Source organism: Meleagris gallopavo, chromosome 1 (assembly GCF_905368555.1).
Source record: "Meleagris gallopavo chromosome 1, MGAL_WU_HG_1.1, whole genome shotgun sequence".
Classification (NCBI taxonomy): Eukaryota; Metazoa; Chordata; class Aves; order Galliformes; family Phasianidae; genus Meleagris; species Meleagris gallopavo.
This window is the reverse complement of record NC_139404.1, coordinates 150,141-164,668: the sequence shown is the minus strand read 5'-3', so window position 1 is coordinate 164,668 and position 14,528 is coordinate 150,141. Positions and strand designations below refer to the sequence as shown.

The 14,528-nt window shown below is 52.7% G+C and overlaps 1 protein-coding gene across 9 annotated transcripts in view; it reads left to right on the top strand.

The window, feature by feature from the left end:
* The window catches only part of SHANK3 (SH3 and multiple ankyrin repeat domains 3), a 306,860-nt gene that overhangs the window by 183,586 nt on the left and 108,746 nt on the right, over window positions 1–14,528 (top strand). The window lies entirely within an intron of this gene.

Sequence of the window (14,528 nt, the reverse complement as noted above, 5' to 3'; positions counted from 1 at the left end):
GTTCAACCAAGTGCTCAGCGCTCTCTGCCACTCCTGAAAGGAGGTTGTGGCGAGGGGGGTCGGCCTCTTTTCTCAGGTGAAAAGGGATGGGATGCGATGAAATGGCCTCAGGTTGTGCTGGGGAGGTATAGACTGGACGTGAGGATGAATTCCTTCATGGACAGAGTGGTCAGGGATTGGAATGGGCTGCCCAAGGAGGTGGTGGAGTCTCTGTCCCTGGAGGTAGTTAGAGGACGTGTAGACGTGGCACTAAAGGACGTGGTTTAGTGATGAGACTCAGTAGGTCTGACTCATGGTTGGACTTGATGATCTTGAAGGCCTTTTCCAACGTGGATGATTCTACGAAAGGTTTTGACCTGGTAGCACTTTGCTGGAGAATAGAGCCGTGCCAAACTTGCAGATGCTTCCAGCTGTGTTTACAAACGGAGGAAAGCAGTGGGGTTGTGTGACAGATGTCTGACTCTTGTTGAGGCAGGTTGAAGATGAGTGTTACAAGGTTGAGAGCAGCTCAAGAAATGCATTGGGTTTGTCACTGAAATTCTGAGAGAACAAGTTCCGGGGCTGACATTTTGGAGATGATATTAGGATGTTCCTTTAGCCTGCTCGTGTTTTCATGCTTTGAGGGAGAAGGCCACGAGCTGCATGTTGATCTGTCTTTAATGAGGCGGGGTCTTGTGTAATGGTGCCTGTAGGAAAGAGCTTCCTTCCCAGGTCACACTTTGTGGATCCCGCAGTGCTTATTGACTTGGAAGAGGAATGTCTGGTCACCCACCTCAGTTTCAGGTCCCAAGAAACTTAAGCTTTTCACCTTCCAGTGAGGGCCTCATTAAATATCTCCTGTCTGTAGGACCAAAATTCTTTGGGGTTTAACGATGGTTTTTCTATTGAATAACTCGCTTTCTGTTGGTTCTGAGTTTATTTCTTACAGCACATTGAGTCAGAGATCTCTGTGATGACCGATAGCAGAGGTGATCTTTCATGTAGCATCCTGATGTTCTAAGAGGAGATGCAGGTTCTAGTTATCAGTCCCATCGCTTCGTTACGCGATTCTACTCTTCAGCAGCACCTCGTCCAACTCCATTCCCTATGTTCTACTCCAAGTGGTATGACCTTTGGATTGGAGCCAGGAAATCAATGCCTTTGTGCTTTCCATGTGGCTGGAACGGGCCTCTGCGTCAATCTGGGACCATCAGCAGGTGGTCCTCATTTTGGCTGGTGGCTGCCCTGTTATCTGTAGGTGTGGGAATCTGTATGCAGACACTGTCAGCCCTCCGTCTCTGGGCCGCTCGTGAACCGTCGTGCAGATCTGTGTTGGGCGGTGGGAGCGCATCCCGCTGGGGCATGGCGTGCCAGAGGGGCCGTGCTCCCACTCTTGCTTGTCACACAGCTCCATTCCCACGTGCAGAGCTGCCGTGGAGCATCACCAGCTCGTGGTGTGGGCAGCATCTGCTCTGCTGCCTGGGAGCCCGTGGGTTCCTTCCCAAGTGGGTCCCTTCCCAAGTGATGCTGGAAGGTGGTCCTTCTCTGTGGAATTTTGACTGGGATGAAGCAGAAGGAGTTGGTGTCGGTGCCCACGGGTATGTCTGCTTCTTGTGCTCCTTCCTCCTGTCCTCGGTGCGTCCCTGAGGAGCACAAAGCTCAGAGTGTGAGCGAGGGAAGGTGCCGTAAGGAGAGATGGAGGCGAAGGAAGGATGGAGGCTGAGGGTGAGGAGTGCACGTGGTGCGCAGACTGCAGAAACAGAGAGAGCACCAGACCCAAAACCTTCCAATTGCTCTGAAAAACGATGATGCGAGGTGTCTTGGTAATAAGGAAAGAGTCTGGATTTTTATAGCTGATGAAAAAAATGCAGTGAAGCAAATGGAGCTGACTTTCTCCAATAAGTTAAAAAAAGGAGATGGAATTTGAAGAGAATTTTTTAAGTCAGAGGTTCAAACCCCATCTCTAACGAATCCCAGGCAGAAGAGAAATCTTGTGGGTAGGGAACCCAAATGTGAGAGCCTGAAAGAAGCCCATAGGAGAGAGCAGAGCTCCCAAGAACAAAGACTGGGATTTGTCTGCAAAGAAATCTGTGTGAGAGGGATCTGAAATTCTAAATATAATATGCACCTTGCCAAAAACACAGCAGAGAGAAATCTTGAATCATCTATTTCTCCTCTTACAATTCTCGGCTGTACAAATGAAAGAGTGAGGAGAGCAGAAGCAGAGCTGTGAAGCGGTGAGGATGAGGTGAGATCAAAGCTAAACAGATCAAGCTCCAGGTCCACCAGAACACTCACCTGGATGTGTGGGAAGGTGGACGGACAGGCTGAGCTGGGGCTGATGTGCCACCACGTCCCTGACTGGGGCCCATCCATGTGTCTGTGGGATCTCTGGGTCTCTGTGGGGTCTCTGGGTCATCTATGGGGTCTGTGGGGCGCTGTGTGTTTTTGTGGGGTCTCCGTCCCACTGTGCGTTGTGGGCCCAGGGCTGTGCTGGAGGTGTCCTGGTACCCGGCCAGCCGTGGTCCTGCAGCCTGGGCCTCCCGGTCCTGACCACGGCCCATGGACCGATGTCCTCAGAGCTGCCCCTGCAGTCCTGCCTGGTGATCGTTAGTCCTTGCTCTAATGCCAGCCTGCAGATTGGCTTTCTTGTTTTGAGACCTGCCCTGTGGCCACGATGCTGTTCTTGCAAGCTGGGCTCCTTGCTGGAGCTGGCCCTACACAGGCTGCCTCGGTCCTTGGCCAGTGAGGGCGGTCTGGCAGGGGATCCCCACGTTCCTGGCCCAGATTCCCATCAGGAGCAGCCAACCCCTGCAGACCCCATAAACCACGGGCGCCAGTGCTCTGAGAGAAAGAATATGGAATGTTGGCGGAGGTTTCCATTGGGGTGGCCGTAGATCAGAGGTGGGCAACCGAAATAAGGTTGGCAAAGGAAACGTCATCGTTTGAGCTCATTTGGATTTTGGGACAGAGCTCAACTGCGTGGTGGAAAATTATTAGTGAGGGTGGAGGAAGCGTGGGGGAGCACGAGAAGTTTGTCATCTGTCGCTGGCTGATTAGTGGTTGCATCTGTTAAGTGCTTTCACTGGGAGCTGTGGCCAAAAGAAAACGGGAGTGTGCTGCTCGTGTCCCCTTGGGAAGTCGGATGCGGTGAGAACGTTTTACTTTGAGAGGTGGGTGAGTTGGTGTGACAGAGACAGGATGAAATTCAGTAGGATAAAATGCAGGATCTTGCAGTGAGCTAATGGGAGGAATTCCTGCTGCAAGCCAGTGCCAGTACTGCTGAAACAACTGGAGGGGTTCGTGCGTCGGAGCTCTCCTGCCCTGCAGGGCTCACCGCTCTGTGGGGAAGCGCTACTTGGAAATTAAAGGACAGGCTTGGGTTTGTGAAGCAGAACGTGCCCAAGCAGGCAGCCTGTTGTCACAGTAACTTGTCCGTGGATTGCGAGGTGTGATGATGGAGCATAAGCTCTGCCCTGCACTGCCAGCCTGGAGCCTGGCCTTGCTGAAAATGCAGGGCTGTTTGGAAGCACCTTGCGACAGTTTCCCTCTCTCAAGTTTTGTTTGTTTGGAACGGTGGTGTAGCATCTCTTTTGGGAAACATTCTGTGCTCTAATCTGCTTCCACATACGAATCTGACTGGAGAGAAGAGCAAAGGAAGCTCTTTGCAGGCTGTATCTGAAGAGCACTGTGAGCCTCCTGGCTCTTTTTTTGCCCTGTGGCTGCTTCCCGGCCCTTGGGGAGCAGAGCTGCTCCTTCCCTCTGGAGTGGTGGTGAGGCACCCAGGAGGTGCAGACAGCCACAGACTCGGGGTTGGGTTTTGCTGAGCTGCACAGAGCACCCAGGAGGGGCTGGGACTGAGCCAGAGCTGCGCTGAACGCTGGGCACCAACAGCCGTGGCCGAAGGGTTTGGCAAATGGTTTCTGTCGAAGAGTGAGAGCAGCCAGCTTTGCACCGAGTGGCAGAGGTTTCTTTCCTCAGTGCTTCTCATCTGCCCACGTGTTTGTCGCAAGATTTTCAATTGTTTCCATGGAATCTCGGAATTGTGGAATGGCCTGGGTTGAAAAGGACCACAATGATCATCTTGTTTCAACCCCCCCTGCTACGTGCAGGGTTGCCAACCACCAGACCGGGCTGCATTGTTGCAACTGCGGCTTTCCATCATTGTAACATCTGTATTCACAGAATCACAGAATCATTCAGGTTGGAAAACACCTCTAAGATCACCAAGTCCAACCCCAACCCATCCCGCTAGCCACGGCCCTATTCCTATTGCGTGAGACTCATGAACAGAGCTCCTGCTGGACTTTTTTTTTCTTTTTATGAGAAAGGAAAAGTATTGGTAAGAGCGGGGGAGCCCTTTGTTACAATGGGAGATATTTGGTTATTTCCTTGCAGGTGGCAGTGGAGGTAGCAGCAGGGTTGCTGCTCCGTCCTGTTGTGGAAGGGCTTTGTGAAGGAAGAGCTTGAAACACTTCTTGCTGAAGAGACAAGTTTCTTATGTAAGAAATGGTTTGAAGTCGTAACAGTGCCTGTTGGATGGTTCACATTACTTCCAAGTTGAATAATGAGATCGTTGTGCCAGTCAGGCGCCTCTTCTTGTGGCCAGTGCAGATCTCAAAGAGCGAATGGCATCGTAAGGGAGTTTAAAAAACCATTACCATGGCCATTCCTGAGTCATCTGTTCTGGCTGTGTTGTTCAGGAGAGTCAGAAGCGTTTTCCAGCCGACTGCATGAGATGCACCAGAGCGCATCATCGCTGAAGACCTCGCAGTACATACACTGGGGCCCAGCGCCCATGGGAAGCTCTGCATCGTTACCCCGTCCATCTCCCACCCTGCAGTGGGAGCAGGGCTGGTCCTGGCCCCTCGTGGGCTCAGGAAGGCACCGAAGCCGTTGGCTGTTCCTTTTGGAAGAGGGCACTGGGCACTGTTGTTCTCCACTCTGCTGCCAGCCTCAGGTGATTGCACACGTAGGAGGAGGATTGTGGAGGATTTGGGCACCCTGGTGAAATACAGCTCTCTGATCTCCCGCAGCGAGTCGACTGTCTCCTTCTGGAGGTCTGCGCCGTTTTGTTATGCTGTCCATTCTGCGATTTCACCTGTGTCTGTCCTGTGTCTGAAGGGACGAGGCACCCAGCCCACCTCTCCTGTCGTTGCTTAGGAGCATTGCAGTGCCTGCCTCGTGGAGATCCTCCTCTGGAGGACTTCAGATAGTGTGAACCTGGGCTTGTCTTCAGCTGGGCGGTGAGAAAGCCTCATCCGCCGTGTGATGGATGGGGCGTAGAGCGATGGGTGCAGTCCTGCAGCTGAGATGGTCGGTGTCCCAGGGGCCGTGGTGGTGGCCCAGTGACCACTGGTGTGGGCTGGATCTCTTTGGTTTGGTCGCGGTGCCTCGGACCACTGAGCTGGGGCTCTACGCTGGTGGCTTTTTTTGAGAGGCTCTGAAGATGAGGGGAAGGAACCCCCCGAGGAAGGGTTTGTGAGCCAGGAGGAGGGGGGAGCAGAAGCCAATGTGGGTTAACCATGAGGTGAGGCCGGGGGATGCTGCGTACCTGGGATTTGTCATGGCTTTGGTGCACTGCCTTTATAGCCGTTCGCTTTGACACGCAGAGTGGTAGCAAGAATACAAGTGCAGCTCCAGGTTGCTTCTTGTTTGTTCAAGAAATAATCTGCTTTTATCGTGGTCTCTTGGCTGGAGAGAGGCGGCTCTTCCCCTTCGTAGGGTGACAACTCTCTGCCAGAGCAGGGAATCAGAACGGGCCCTCTGTTCACTTGCACCAGCATTTAAAAGCCCCTTCACTTATTTTTCGCTTTCCTGACTTCCACGTGCTGCTGATCCTGTCCCCTTTGTTCTGCTTCCCATGCTGGGCTTCCTCTGTCCGCGCTGCCGTAGCTTTGATCCCCTTCTCCCCGTGTTTTAATTAATCCTCTGCTCCGCTGGCAGCTTCCCCTTCCAGCCAGGAATAAAGGTCAGCCTTGGGCTGCTTCGCTTTTACAGCTAATAGCTGTTACGTTTGCTGATTTTTAATTTTTCCCCTTCTGAGCCAAAACTTGCAGGTCCCCGAATTCCTTCCAGATCCGCTTTCACATTCAGATCCCTTCACATTCCTGACGGCAGAACACTGACGTGAGCACAGAACAGCACCGATGTGCACACGTGGTCCGCGTTCCCTGAAGTGCTGGCCGTAGCAGCGCTGGGGTCAGGCGGGGTGCGAGGAGGAGCAGCAAAGTGCAGCCTCCTCTGAAGCTCCCAGCGCAGCCGTGGCTCTCAGCCCTCGTCTCCGTTGCGCCGTGACTCCGAGGAGCAGCGATGCACTTGTCTTAAAGCACCCAAAGGCTGACACCCGAACCGCTCAGAGCCCCGGCCAGTCTGAACCACAAACGATGCAGCTGCTGGAGGTCGTTTCTGTTGGGCTGATTGGTTTCAGCTCGGAAAACTGAGAAAACAAAAAACCCAACAGCAACAAAAGGCACAGCTGCTTGGTTTCCTACAGCAAGAGCCTGGGCTGAGCGGAATGGTGTTATGATGCTGCAGAGCATAGCAAACAAAGGTTGAGGGAACGGGGATTGTTTAGTGTGGAGAAGAGCTTGGGGAGACCTCAGTGTGGCCTTCCAGTACCTGAGGGGAGCGGATAAACAGGAGGGGAGCGGCTGTTTGTGAGGGTGGGTGGTGACAGGACCAGGGGAATGGCTTTAAAGTGAGACCTAAGGGGAGGTTTGGGTTGGATGCGAGGAGGAAGTTTTTCATGCAGAGGGTGGTGAGGCAGTGGAACAGGTTGCCCAAGGAGGCTGTGGATGCTCATCCCATCCCTGCAGGCATCCCAGGCCAGGCTGGATGTGGCTCTGGGCAGCCTGGGCTGCTGGTTGGCGACCTGCACACAGCAGGGGGTTGGAACCAGGTGATCATTATGGTCCTTTGCAACGCAGGCCATTCTGTGATCCTATGATCCTGTGAACGAGATGGCTGGGAAGAAAGCCTGGCCTTGCTGCTGCTGCTGGCAGCTTTGGAGCAGAAGCTGCTGCTGGCGGCTCTGAGCGGCGTTCATTCGGAATTCTGCGCCGCTCCGGCTGCAGCACAGCTCTGCTCTCCTTGCAGTGGATGCAGGCTGCTCTGCTCCTTATTCCACAGTCCCTGAAAGAAGTCAGCCCTTTTTCTTTCCCTTTTTTTGCCACCAGGATGTTTGACCATGGGCTGCTCGGGGTTTTTGTTTTGTTTCGGTGCTTAAATTTTCTGCGGTGCCTTTTGATAGGATGTGAGTTGCCGTAGTTAATGTCTTCTGATCATTTTGGTTCGGGCTGTTTTATGTTTTATTCATCCCCAGCACTGTATTTGATATTAGCTCACACGATGAGTTAGAATTTCTGTCTTTTTTAAGCAACTGTATCATTATTAGTTGCTAATACCTTCTGGCACTCTTTCTTGTATTATGCACTTCCCACTGTTTCTGAAGCTCAACAGCCTTAAAAGAAATGGATACAAATCCCTTCTATATCTAGCTCCCTGCTTTTCCCAGTCAGCTCTTTCATTTCTTGCCTTCTGCAGCTCGCAGCACGCGTTCCTCCAGTGCTGGGAGCTGGGCTGTGGGCTCAGGGCAGGGCTGTGCTCTCGGCCAGGTGCCCATCCCCATGGCAGACAGGACTGCCTGAGCCCAGCTGTGCATGGAAGGTGTCCTGGAGGTTTGCTGCAGGACGTTGGATTTGTGCAGGTTGCGGTGGGAGGCACCCAGCCGTGCGGTGGAGGCTGTCAGTAGTGCTTGGCTTGCCACTGTCCACAGAGGAACTTGGCTAAGACGGGGAGAATCACAGAATCACAAGGTTGGAAAGCACCTCCAAGAGGTCCTGACCGTTCTCCCATCACCATTTCTGCTGAGACCAAGGGACTGCTCTGTGAGTTGCATCGCTTAGGGCTGGGTTTCCTTGGGCAGCCCAGATGTGCTCTGCAGAAGCGCAGGCAGCAGGGAGGGAGGCAGCTGCCCCGTCTGCCCCACAGCTGCAGGACCCGTGCCCCCCATTCACCCTCTGAATACTTGCTGCTGACTCAGCTTTCTTCTGGTCCTCGGTTACTTCTCTGTGTTCCGAGGCTTACTGCAAATGTTAACTCCAGAGGGTGCAGCAGGGAGGATCCTGGCTAAGAACTCTGACCCAGAGCTGCTGATTTGATGGTACTCTTCTCTATCTAGCAGATCTTGCTTGGAACCTCCTCTAATTATCACTAGAATAAAAGGTGGGTGGTCAGCACGCACGATCCTTTCTGCGTATGTGGAAAGAACAAGTACTGCTAAAGAGGTTTACTTCGACTGCAGTATTTTTGTTGTTGCAAAAGCACCATTTCCAGGATAGCAAGATTTTTTCATAGAATCAATTCAGATTGAAAAAGACCCCTAAGATCAGCAGGTCCAACCCCAGCCCATCCCTGCCGTGCCTCTAACCCACGTCCCTCAATGCCACACGTTCCCTTTTCTCGAGTCCCTCCAGAATTCGCACCATGCGTATTTCTGAAGACTGGAACAAAGCTGTATGCATTGACTTCTCCTCGCTTTCAAACCTTTGTGTGGGGGAAGTCCCCTGAATGTCCTGCAAATCTTTGAAGAACTCCAGAAACACCGGGGCAGAGTTTGATATACTGTGCCCACGCTTTCCAAAAGCCTTTCGGAGGGCTTTCTCAGAGCTGCTTCTCTTTAGCTGGCTGAAAGATAAAAGCAAAGGATAGAAATAAGCACGTGGATTCCACCCGAGCGGAGGTGGTCAGTGCTGGGCCACAGGAGGCTTCCAGTGAGGACAGACTGTTAGAGAGGCGAGCATGGAAAGGTTGTCAGGAGAATATATTGGGAATGTGAGAAAGGACAGAGATGTGGAATGATTTATTGTCGTTTGCCTTAATGTGAGAATTAAGCTTGCTGCCTGATCCCATTGACTCCACAAATCGATGTGCTGCTTCCAGGCAGCACAGCTCTGGAGCTCATTGCTACAGCGGGTGGAGATGAAAGGCTCCAGGAGGAGACCATGGAAAATTCATGGAGGCCGTGTGCCTTAGGTCGATTAAAGTGTTGGTTCTGATCCCCCTCTGCTGAGAGGCAGAAGGAGGCCTTCGCTCACACAGCCTCTGTTCGGAGCTCTGCATTGACCACTGCTGTCTGCCAGCGTGCAGAGCCCTCCGAAAAGTCCTCCTCCAGAGCCCTCCTGGGCAGCGCTTCAGTCACTGTGGGGAACGAGAGCCTCAGTCCCACAGCCGATAGATCTGGTGCCAAGGGTTAAGCTGAAGTAGGGCCGTAACCCTGCCAGGTCCTTACCAGCAACCTGAGTGAGGTGACATCTTGCTGCTGATTTCCTTCTGCAGCTGTACCATGTTCTTGGCAGAAAGTGAATCAGTGATGTTATTCATCCTTATCAGGCTTAAGGTTTCCTCCCCACCCATGCTTTGTGTTACTTCCCAGGTTGGAGGATGCCACGTTATCAGCACTTTTATCTCCTGTTTCTGGATCCTGGAGTCTTTCCCCAAGCCAGACCTGGAAGGGAACACAGCAGAACCCTTTGGCTCCTCAACTGCTGTGCTTCCAACTCGAGGACCCCCGTCCTCCGTTCTGCAGAGCTCCTCGTGCAGAGTCGCTGTGATGTGGGTGTTCTCCTTCTGCAGGAGTGTGAAGCTGAGGATGAGAGGCAGGAACACAACCAGTCCTGCCTCGCTGTGCTGGAAGTCCCTGCAGCTGCACAGTGTCACCATCCCTGGTGGCCCAGTGGGTGCCGCACCAGCAGGATCTCCATCTCCCCACTGGCACCAAGTCCTGGGCTGGTTGGGTTTCCTTGCATGGCACTGTGAGGTTTCACAGAATCACAGAATTGTAGGGGTTGGAAGGGACTTCTAGAGATCATCGAGACCAACCTGCCTGCCAAAGCAGGTTTGGCAGAGGCACAGCTCTCACTTCACCTCTTTATCCTTCATGGTTCTTTCTCTTGGCCAGTGTTGGGACAGCACTCATCTTCAAAAGGTGGCCTGGGTCTGAGGCGTGGTTGCCATGCAGTGAGACTGCTTTCTGCTCTCTTGTCTATTGAGTCCCGTTTCAGGGCCGCTTCAGCGGAGCAGCACATTTCTGGGCACGCTTTAAGCAGTGTGAGCACGTCTGCTCTTGGTTGTCTGTCATATGCAGCTTCTGCTAAAGTGGCCCTGTCTTCTGGTGAGGCCCTGGCAGAGCTGCTGAGGCCATCAGGCACCTTCCTGCTCTGCTGCAACGCACAACTCCAGAAACAGGTATAGGAATGGGGTATGTGAGAGGACTTGGGCTCCCCACGCATGCCTGACTTTGGCAACCCGATGGCCATCCGAATATCTGGTTGAGGCCAGGCCCAAGCAGCAAGCAGCCTCTGTGCCTCGTGCCACTGTTCTGTGTCACCTATGCCATCTTATTTTGGGTGCTCAAACTGCTCTTGAAGCCCGACTGTGGAGCTAAGTGACAAAACTGGAACTCCTGATCCATCAGGTTGCACCCAGTGAGTGGTCGGGGTGAGGTGAGTCTGCACAGCCCCCTCCACTTCCTGAGAGGTGCGGGCAGTGAAAATCAGCCCTGTCCCTGCTGCCTCCGTCTCCCCAAGGCACACGCTGGTCAGTGCAGATCGAGGGATGCGGTAGAAGGAGAAGGAGACGTTTTTCCAATTTAAAAAATAACAAACAAACACAGAAGTGAGGAATTGGAGATGCCCGCCATGAAAGGCTCTGACTAAGGTTTAGGTCACCTCGATTCTGACATTTCTTAACTGCGTTCAAAGCAGGCACGCATTCAGCCTGACCACGTACCTCACAGGCAGACAGACAAGCGCAGATCCATTTCTCTCTTGCTGTGCTGGTGCCAATAAGTGCTGTCCCCTGCTGTCTGCATCCCCTCTGATTAGCGCCCACTGCCTGCAAGCTGCCTCTTTTCCCCGGAGCTGTGAGCGTAGCTCTGTATTTTCCCAGCACGTGGTTGCAGAGTCAGGGGATCCCTGGGATGGTGGGACAGCAATTTGTTGTGCATTTGGAGTGGGAACGTCTGTCCTGCGCTGTGCCCTGTGATGCCAGCAGAGCCGTGGTCCAGGTAAATGGGGAAAGGGCTCCAGGGTCCTCGTGTGACACAGACAGCTTTTGTCCCTGGGGGGCACAGCGCTGCCTGCAGAGCTGAGGTGCCTGGCGGCAGTGGGGATGTGGCAGAGCAGATGTGGTGACGGCTCTGAAGGTGCTGGTGTGACTCTGCGTGCCTGAGGGCTCCTTTGCTGAGCTCCCCGTGTGCCGTGTGCGTTCTGGGAACCCAAGTGGAGCAATGCTGGATTGTGGCTGTGGGGAGTCGTGGTGCCAACCCTCCTGGGCAGCATGGAAGTGGCACTGCTCCATCCCTGTTGGTCATAACACAGCCACTGCTGCAGAGTGGCAGGGTTTGCAGTAGGGTTTGGCACAGGTGACGTTCCGTGGAGAAAGCGAGGAGCTTGTGGTAGTTCTCAATAAACCTGTCTTATGGTTATTTGAAAAAAAAACACAAAAAACAACTTGAAGAAAAAAGGTCCACGTTAGAGATTATGTCGTCATCTCTGCAGTGCTGTGAGAGTCGTGGGCCTCTCCAAGGTCTGTGAGCTGATGAGCTCATGGGGCAGCATCTCCATGGGGCATCTTCACAGAACCACAGAACCACAGAGGTTGGAAGGGACCAGAAGAGATCATTCCAACCCCTTGTAACACAGCTTCCCTACAGCACGTCACACTGACAGGCATCCAGACGGGTCTTGAAAATCTCCATAGAAGGAGACTCTACAATGCCTTGTTGGGGCGTTGCTCTCCGGGTTGCATTGTAGCCCTGGGAGACAACACATTAGGGGAAGTCTGTTTTTTTATTTTGTTAATGTATGAGAAATCCATTTTCTTGGATGCCTCATCCCTGGAGTTGCCCCAGGCCACGCATGGGGCCCTGGGCAGCCTGATCTCGTGGGAGGCACCCAGCCCGCAGTGGTGGGGCTGGGTTTGGTTCCTTTGCAACCCAACCTGCACCTGTCTGGGTGGTCCTCCCTGGAAATTTTTGTTGTAGAAATCTGTATAAATCTGCATGGAGCAGCGTGGAGAACCTCTGAACGGCGTCTCTCGGGGCCCGCTGCTGCTGGGATCGGCAGCTGAGTGGTGCAGCTCTGTTGACTGCTCTCCCTGTTCCCCTTGAACTGATGGTGCCCAGCTCAGTCCTTGGAAGGGGTGAAGCACAGAATGCTGCTCTCTGACTCACAGTTATTTGAGAGTTGACTTTCAGCTTATTTGTGGTTTTTTTCAGTTACAGATGGGCTAAAAACTCTAACAAGCATAATCACATTGCAAGCATAACTCATAAATGAAGGCAAGAAAGACTAATACAATTATCTCCTCAGTGCATTTGTGTAACGCTGGCCAAAGTTGCTCCAAATGATTACATCTTGTACATAAATTATTGCATGAAACCAATAACGATACAGCAAGGCTTCTAGAATTATTCGCTTTCAGAGAAAAGTTGCATTTGAACTTCCTAGAATAAAGATCAGTCATGGGGAAAACAGAAATGAGTTAACTGCCCTGCATAAAACATGGCAACAGCACAAATCACTAAGCAAATACATTCTTGGGCTTTTCTGTCTTCAGTCAACAGAGCCGGGTGCCGCAGGGCTGTGAATTAGCTGATTCTCCTGGTGGTGCTGTAAGGAAGGGAAGAGTCACACTTGAAGGGTTTCCACGCCTGCTCGCGTTTGAAGTGAGGTTTGCTGATGCTGGTGTGCAGAAATCTGAGCTGGGGCTGCGGCTGCCAGAGGAGCACGTGGAAGCAGCTGGTGGCAGCATCCCCCGTGCTGCAGCTCCTGCTCCTCAGTGGGGTCCATCACGATCCCTTCTGGACTCGGATGCCACGTGCCCTTCATCTTCTCAGCGTAGTTCAGCATTTCTTGCTCTGAAATAATTCCCTTTCTCTCCAGCGCTGTGCTGGGAGGCAGCCCCAGCCAGATTGGCTGGCTGGCACCAAGCCTGGAAGAAGCTTTAATTGTGGTGGCATCTGCTCGTCAGCCTACTCCGAGTCAGGTGCTTAAGAGCACTGTTTGGGATGCGTGGGTGAAATCCACAATGGGCAGCAGCTCCGTCTGCAAGTGCCATGCTGGGGGTTGGGGCTGCAGCAGAGCAGGACCTCTGTGCTGGCTCCCGATGGAGGCACTGCTGCTGGACCCACAGCTCGCTGAACCCAGCCTGGGTTTGCTGGCATTCTGCACCAGCAGTCCCAGCATGGATGGAGCTCGTGGAGCAGCACAGCTCCCTCTTGGCATGCACAGCCAGCTCGTGGTCCGGCTGCTGAAGGAGGAGGCGGCTGCCCGCCAGTTCTCCTGACCAGGAGCATCATCTGCGTGTGGTGTCATCACTTCGAGAGTGGCGAGACGGTTCAAAAAGCAGTGAATCAGGGCTCCCATGAGGGATTGGTGAAACAGAGCTGGGGCATCTGTGAGCCTTTTTGGTGGGTGTGTTGGCACAAGAAGCGTCTGCATACTGGTGTAGGCACAAGTGCAGGGCCCAGCTTCCTCCATTCCCAAGACAACATCTCCTCTGACTTGCACATTACTGCTTTTCGTGTAAAATTTCAATTTAAAAGATTGTATCCATTTGAAATCCTCTTTTTTGACCAGCGCAGAATCTAATTGGTATCTCCCTTCCTGAGTTCCTTATCTGCTTGATGGCTTTATGGTTTGTGATGACCTTGACCTCTCAGTGGTTCGATGCAGCTCTTGGCTGATAGCAGCAATATTCCTGCTGCTGTATTACATGATTTAAGAGATCGTTTTCCAAAATCTGACTCGTCATGCTTCACCTGGTGCTCCAGTGCAGGCGTCTGTGTTGTGCTGCCCAAAGCCCTCAGCGTGCAGCCACTGGGGAAGGTGCTTGCCAGGGGCACCCTGGCTGCAAGGACAGTCCTTCGTTTGTGTTGGACACTGTGCTGGCCTGTTCACCTCTGAGAATTTGTGCTGCTACAGTGCCTGTTGTGACACAGGAGCAGCTGATCACAAACAGATGATGAAAGAGACATTGCCACCCATAATCAGAGATGCATAAATCTTGCATTTAATTAGCTGAAATGCAGTACTTAGAAGCGTAGCTCCAACATGCTGTAGAAAGAAAACGTTATCTTTTCACATTCCAAAAGATTCATTTTTTTTTTCCCAGTTGTAAACCAGTGTTTGCTGTCTGAGACAGGGACCAGCCAGGTCCTGGAGGACACACAGAGCTTCCTGTGCATCAGCTCTGGCCCACCAGCACTCTGCCCTGTCTGTATGACAGCTCCTGCTCTCCTGTGACCTTTTCTCTGGCATGTCCAGACTTCTTTTGGCCAGCCGTGGAACTTGTATTCTTGTATTTTTTTTTTTAGTGCCAGGAGGCAGGCTTACCTAGAAAAAATTATTTTGAAAACTTTACAAAGGCACTTTACAGGTGGTCTATGGAGCAGCTTGAGCACAGCCCGCATCCATCCACGCGCTCCTGCTGGGTGCCAGGCTGTAGTTTTCCAGCGTTCTGTGTTCTCTGTTCCCATTTCCCTG